The 7,855-nt window shown below is 34.9% G+C and overlaps 1 protein-coding gene across 4 annotated transcripts in view; it reads left to right on the top strand.

Annotated features, from left to right (window-relative positions):
• The first annotated feature begins 1,184 nt into the window (after nucleotides 1-1,184).
• Nucleotides 1,185-7,855, top strand: part of LOC138361054 (uro-adherence factor A-like) — a 10,326-nt gene continuing 3,655 nt past the window's right edge. Inside the window, exons 1-4 of one of the 4 annotated variants that reach the window (XM_069320531.1) lie at nucleotides 1,187-1,306; nucleotides 1,816-2,033; nucleotides 5,570-5,729; nucleotides 6,421-6,527. The gene's annotated coding sequence lies outside the window, so the exon portion shown is untranslated. Of the gene's footprint in view, nucleotides 1,311-1,815; nucleotides 2,052-5,569; nucleotides 5,730-6,420; nucleotides 6,528-7,855 lie in introns of all 4 variants that reach the window. The other 3 variants (XM_069320532.1, XM_069320530.1, XM_069320533.1) reach the window with 3 other exon arrangements.

Genomic DNA, 7,855 nt, shown 5'->3' with positions numbered 1-7,855 from the left:
ACAAAAGTGAGTTTCCAATTGAACTCTTCATTGGCCTGAGAAAGGCCTTTGATACTGTTAACCATAACTACCTCTTACTTAAATTCCACCATTATGGAATCCGTGGCCTTGCCCTAAACTATATCCGATCCTATCTTAGTAACAGACACCAATATGAAGCCATCAATGATATAACCTCTCCCACTCTACCACTTAATTACCGTAAAGGTGCCACAGAGCAGCATCCTAGGACCCTCCTGTTTCTTATATACATCAATGATCTCCCTAATGTCTCTAACATACTTAAACCTATATTGTTGGCTGATGATACTACTCATCTACTCTGACCCCAACCCACTCCTGTTAAATAATGTTGTAAACAATTAATTAAAAAAAGTCTACTTGTGGATGTCAACCAACAAACCTCACACAAAACATAGAAAAGACCTACTATATCTTATTTGGAAACAAATCAACAAATGCAATTCAGCTTCAGATAGATAATGTAAACATTAGCAATAAAAATGATGGAAAGTTTCTTAGCCTATACTTAGACAAGAGACTCAACTTCCGCACCCATATACAACACATAACTAAAAAGGTTTCTAAAACAATTGGTATACTCTCTAAGATACTCTCTAAGATCAGATATTATGTACCCTACTCTGCTCTCCTCTCACTCTATTATGCACTTATCTATCTCTATCTTACTTATGGTAGCTGTGCTTGGGGTTCAACCTCTGCAAACTACCTCAAGCCCATCATCATCCAGTAAAAATCTGCTATCAGGACAATAAATAACTCTACCTTCAGACAACACACAGCTCCCTTGTTCAAATCCTTAAACATGCTAAACAAATTCACTCCATACATTCTCCTGTGTAAATTACGTTTATAAAGCCCTTTTTCTAACTGCAAACCCTGTTCTGAAACTCTTCCTGGACAGATGTAATAGAACACATGGCCACGTCCCCACCAGACATAAATATCTCTTTGATATCCCCAGAGTCAAACTTAATCTATGTAAACACTCTATGTAAATAAAGGGACCTAGTCTATGGAACTCACTCCCTTATAATGATTTGAAAAGCTGTCCAACTTCTGCCATATTCAAAAATAAAACCAAAAAGTACCTGTAGTACTTTTTAAGTACGAGGGAGTAATGCGCAAAGCGTCCCTCACCTGTGACGTCACAGCGTCACCTGACGCCATATCAACACATCGGCCATTTTGTCGTCAGTTCAGTCATGGCGAGGACTAACCCTTCATGCAAACTGCACCTACTATCAAGAAGAAGAAGATTTTGTGTTCCACCGATAGTATTATCGTAAGTAAGCACTTATATTTTATATTTTATTAAATTAATTGATTCTATTTTTCTGTAATAAAGGTCCAAAGGGTTGTTAAGGAACAAGGGTGTAGCGATACCGACGCTCAGTGCGCTCAACTCACACCAAAGTATCACCTGTGTAGCTTCTGTAATTAGTGTTAATTAGTTATGCTATAAGATAATGAAGCGAGTATAAGATTAACTCGCTACAAGGGTACTGTGTTGGGAGGTGAGGGCTGTTACTGGTGTCTGTGGGGATGTGAGGACTTGTACCAACCACTATCACCACCAGTACCTTGTCTTGCATCCTGCTTAGTATTCCTATCGAGATATGAAGTATTATTGCATTCATATAATTATTCATTCATTGTCATTACTATTTTTATGGGCTATGTTCTGTTACCCTAATGCTTTTTACCCCTGGGCATGTCCATTTACTCTCCAGCCCTTCACAAGCCACTGCTGCACCCCCTCCATGCCCATACTTACTGTGCTTATTCTTACAGGACTGCACTGCATTATGTGGTGCTCACTGCCTGGACACCTTGATACATGCATTATAGGGTTCTGGTAGTTGTTCTACTCACCAAGCCCTTCCAAGGCCAGGCTTGACATGTGAGAGCTTGGTCCAACAGGCTGTTGCTTGGACAGGCCCCTCAGGCCCACATATCCACCACAGCCTTGTTTGTCCGGCACTTCAAAATCAAATGTTTATTTACGTAAGGTACATACATATTTTTAGGTAAGGTACTCTTTATTTGGGTAAATTTATCTTCGTAGTATTTAGCTTTGGCTCGTCTAATTATCTTGGATAGCAATAACGAGTAATTCTTTGAGAATTCTTTGGAGACAATTCCTAACCTATACTTCTCCCAACCTATACTTCTTCTCAAGGTCATCTTCACTTCTTGAAGATGTTCAGGTTTTCTCTTGAAGATGTCGACGGTTGTTCCAGCAATACTGTATTTCTTTTATTGCTGAAAACCTGTTTTCAGCCATAAAAAAATAATCCTGAATCCAGAAAAAAATCCCTTTTGTATCGTCTGGAAATTTTCAAATATTGCTGATCAAACCTGAGTCTAAATTATTTGTATATATTATGAATTACAGAGGTCCCAGGACAGGGTTTTTAGGCACTCCACTTACATTTTCCCACTCTGACTTAACCCCCATTTATACAAACTCAGTCTTATCTTTTAGCTAATAATTTATTGTACACACCATACTCAGCCTGTGTAGGGTAGTTTATTGTGCATGTGTAGTATATATATTTGTGTAGTATATTTGGTATATTTAATGCCTCTAACCTCTCCTCATAGTTCTTGTCCTTCAGTTCTGGGAGCCACTTAGTAGCATGTCTTTGCACCTTTTCCAGTTTGTTTATGTGCTTCTTAAGATATGGGCACCATACAACCGCTGCATATTCCAACTTTGGTCTAACAAAAGTCGTGAACAATTTCTTGAGTATTTCGCCATCCATGCATTTAAAAGCTCTGAATATTATCCTTTACCTGCAATTGGTTGTTGCTGTATTTATAGAATATGATTTGTTCTACTTTACATTTGTTTGTTCCTTTTTTTCAAAATTTCTTTCTGCCTCTCTCCTCACTGCCGTGTAGTTGTTTCTCTTTGTATTACTGGTATGTTTGGGGGTTTGGCCTCTTCGTATATTGATTCCATTTTTGTGTCTTTTGGTCTCTGTCCGTCTTGAAATTTCAGTTGAACAAATCCTGTTTCCTAGTTCTGCATCTTTGTTTTGGTATAAATGTTTTTGTTCCTTTATCATATATTTCACAAAATTGACATACTGTGCATTAATTCATCTCAATTACTTCCTTTCCTAACAGCAAGCCTTTCCAGTAAAATTCTTTGAATTCTTTTCTGACTTCTGGCCTAATGTTTGTTTTATCCTAGTGTGTATGATGCCTAGCGTGTGTCTGGTGCCTGTTGTGTTAAACCGAAGATAAATGCATAAGTATAGGTCAGTAATTTCTCCAGCTTTGAAAGGGGCTTTCATTATGCAGCAGTATTCCACTCTAGAGAGCACTAGCGTCTTGAAAACTATCATCATCGGTATAGCATCTCTAGTGTGAAAAGTTCTTGTTATCTATCCTGTCATTTTTCTTGCAGTTGTGACGGCTACTTTATTGTGTTCTTTAAATGTAAGGCCTTCTGACATCAGTACACCCAAATCCTTTACGTTGCTTTTCCGTTCAATGTTATGATTTGACTGAGTTTTGTAAGTGGTTTCCGTTTTTATATTTTTTATTTTTTCCGTAGCGCATGAGCTGAAACTTATGTTCGTTAATCACCATGTTATTTTCTGTAGCCCATAGAAAGACCTGATTTACATCTGATTGGAGGTTTGCCGTGTCCTCTATGTTGCCTACTCTCGTGAAGATTCTAGTGTCATCTGCAAAGGATGATCAAGTACTATAGGTTGTGTCCTTGTCTATGTCCGATATGAGGATGAGAAAAAGTATTGGAGCAAGCACAGTACGCTTGGGGACTGAGCTCTTTACGGTTGATGGTCCAGATTTTATTTTGTTGACTACTACACATTGGGTTCTATTAGTCAGGAAGTTGTATATCCATCTGCCTATTTTTCCGGTAATTCCTTTTGAACGCATTTTATGTGCAATAACACAATGGTCACATTTGTCAAAGGCTTTTTTTTGTCAAAGCGTTTTGTTTGTCTTCCATGGCATCTAGTGCCATGTCAGAGTGGTCCAGCAACTGTGATAGGCAAGAGCGCCCTGTTCTGAAACCATGTTGTCTGGGGTTATGGAGATGCTGTGATTCCATGTATTTTGTGATCTTACTTCTTAGCATTCTCTCAAAGATTTTTATGATGTGCGATGTTAGTGCTATCGGTCTGTAGTTTTTTGCCTCTGCCTTATTTCCTCCTTTATGGGGCGGTGCTATCTCTGCGGTTTTTAGTATGTCAGGGACAATGCCAGTATCTTGGCTTTGTCTCCAAAGAATGTGAAGGGCCTGCGATAACGTTTTTTACAGTTCTTGATGAATATAGAGTTCCAAGAGTCAGGGCCTGGTGCAGAGTGCATAGGCATACTGTCTATGGCTTCTTCAAAATCCAGTGGGGATAGGATCACATCTGATTTATGATTTGATGTTGGTATCATATCCATGAAAAATTCATTTGGGTTATCAATCAGATGGATGGAGAGCTACACTCGTGGTGTCCCATTTTCCCAGCACTCTTTGTCATATAATGCTTTGAAACTTTTGACGGATTTGGCCTCCACCACCTTCTCACCTAACATGTTCCAACCGTTTACCATTCTGTTTGCAAAAGTGAATTGTCTTACATTTCTTCGGCATCTTTGTTTAGTTCGTTTAAATCTATAACCTCTTGTTCTTGAAATTCCAGGTCTCGGGAAATCTTCCCTGTCAAGTTTATCAATTCCTGTTACTGTTTTGTACGTAGTGATCATATCTCCTCTTTTCCTTCTGTCTTCAAGTTTGGAATATTTAATGCCTCTAATGTCTCCTCATAAATCCTGCCCTTCAGTTTTGGTATGAATGTTTGTGTGCCTTCATCGTATATTTTGCAAAATATGGAATACATCTCATTTACTTTACTTTAAGAATATGGTTCGATCAATTAAAAACCCTCTTGTTCAAATTGCAAAGAGACTGAAAGAGATGCAGCATGCTCAATGGATTATATATTAGTGATTATTATTAGGATTATATATTAGTGAATCATATTAGTGATTCAATTATTATGGTCATAAAACAATAAACAAATAGTTTTGGTGTTATTACACTCTATTCACAGGTTATATATAAGTATCTGCATGTTTTGTTCACCATTACAAACCACTAAGTTGGTTTGATTTTTGTTGAGATTGTTATTTATGATAAGATTCCTTACGTTATCTGAGAATGAAGCTATGTCGGTATTGGGAAATCTATAGATGGCACTTATAGTCAAGGAGGATTTAAGGGATTTACTGGAGAACTTGGCAAAGGTATATTCACAATAGTCGTCTCTATTACTAATGAGACTATTGCAGATGAAGGTATCTTTGTAAGATATTGCTATGCCACCTCCTTTTTTTATTAGGCCTGCAGTTGTGAATGGCTTTATTATCACCTTCATTGTATTATCACCTGACCTAATGCGGGTATAAAATCAACTAATATATATATATATATATATATATATATATATATATATATATATATATTTATTCAAAATTCGTCAGTGTACTACATTTTTGTTGTTGCTTTTAGGTGATGCTTTTAACCAGTGTACGTGGGTCTGATTGTGAAACCACAGTTCGAAGAATAATGAAGATATGAACAAACGGCCTGTGGTCACTATACAGTCTGGAAGGGCAAAAGAAGAAATTGGCATTTCTACAAAAACAAGAACTATATAATGTTATTTTAAGTAAGTAACCAAAAAATTAAATAATTTTTTTAAAGTTTAAAATTCACTTAAAAATGTAAATTTTAAGTTAAAAAATTTTAACCAAAAAACTTGATATTTTTCATATTTGGAACCATTCCATAATCCCAAGCATAAATGATTATATTTCTATCACTTGCTCTTAAGATTGTTTCATTTAATAGAGGTTGGGCATAATTGTTCTCTGCTGCTAATAGAACTGACTGACTTAGCTATAGGAAAATGTAAAATTAATTGGTTTATCCATTACAGTATTTTGCAGTTTATTTCATGATCCTGTGCTTAATACTTGCATAAATAGTAGATTACAAAATGCATTTTTATATCATTAGTATTGAATAATAATAATGCAAATAATTGACTTATAAATGATGTACAATTAATTGGTAGGTGATATTATATTATTAATATTTTTTCATTCTTGCAAAGCCTTAACAAAGTCATTAACATGTTAATATAAACTTGATCACCTTCCACTTATTTTCTCATGTGCTACCTACATGTACAAAACCTTATTCCTAAATGCATATTTTGTTCTGAAACTTGTCCTTTATATGTTGTGTATCACCATCTCTGGAGAGTTTTATCTGATTGATGTATAAATTACTTTTAATTTTACAGAATATTATTGTTATACTGAATTTATTATTATATAAATAACTTAATTTTACAGAATCATATATCAACGCACATCCACAAGTTGAGGAGGAGGATGTGACCTTCCAGATTTCTGAAGTACTGAAACAGGCACCAAACAGGCCTGGTGGATCTAGGTACAAGGTAAAATAATTTAATTTTTTTTTTTTTTTTTTTTACTAATTGTCCGATATATATATATATATATATATATATATATATATATATATATATATATATAAATATATATATAATGTGTCGTACCTAGTAGCCAGAACGCACATCTCAGCCTACTATGCAAGTCCCGATTTGCCTAATAAGCCAAGTTTTCTTGAATTAATGTTTTTTCGACTACCTAACCTAACATTTTCAGCTACCTAACCTAACCTATAAAGATAGGTTAGGTTCGGTCATATATATCTATTAATTTTAACTCCAATAAAAAAAGAATTGACCTCATACATAATGAAATGGATAGCTTTATCATTTCATAAGAAAAAAAATAGAGAAAATATATTAATTCATGAAAACTTGGCTTATTAGGCAAATCGGGCCTTGCATAGTAGGCTGAAAAGTGCGTTCTGGCGACTAGGTACGACATATATATATATATATATATATATATATATATATATATATATATATATAAATATATATATATATATATATATATATATATATATATATATATTTATATAAATATAAATATAATGTAATATAATATAATATAATATAATATAATATAATATAATATAATATAATATAATATAATATTATATAATATAATATAATATAATATAATATAATATAATATAATATAATATAATATAATATAATATGTATGTGTGTGTGTGTGTGTAATTACCTAAGTGTAGTTAAAGGATGAGACCGTCTTCCCAGCACTCTTTGTCATATAACGCTTTGAAACTACTGACAGTCTTGGCCTCCACCACCTTCTCACCTAACTTGTTCCAACCGTCTACCACTCTATTTGCGAAAGTGAATTTTCTTATATTTCTTTAGCATCTGTGTTAAGCTAGTTTCAATCTATGACCTCCTGTTCTTGAAGTTCCAGGTCTCAGGAAATCTTCCCTGTCGATTTTATCAATTCCTGTTACTATTTTGTATGTAGTGATCATATCACCTCTTCTGTCTTTTAGTTTTGGCATATTTAATGCCTCTAACGTCTCCTCGTAGCTCTTGCCCTTCAGTTCTGGGAGCCACTTAGTAGCATGTCTTTGCACCTTTTCCAGTTTGTTGATGTGCTTCTTAAGATATGGGCCAACTTCTGTTGTTGGGCACCACACAACAGCTGCATATTCTAGCTTTGGCGTAACAAAAGTCATGAACAATTTCTTTAGTATATCACCATCCATGTATTTAAACGCAATTCTAAAGTTAGAAAGCGTAGCATAGGCTCCTCGCACAATATTCTTTATGTGGTCCTCAGGTGATAGTTTTCTATCTAGAAC

This window comes from Procambarus clarkii, unplaced genomic scaffold, assembly GCF_040958095.1.
Source record: "Procambarus clarkii isolate CNS0578487 unplaced genomic scaffold, FALCON_Pclarkii_2.0 HiC_scaffold_157, whole genome shotgun sequence".
Taxonomy (NCBI): Eukaryota; Metazoa; Arthropoda; class Malacostraca; order Decapoda; family Cambaridae; genus Procambarus; species Procambarus clarkii.
This window is presented reverse-complemented; position numbering and strand designations above follow the sequence as displayed.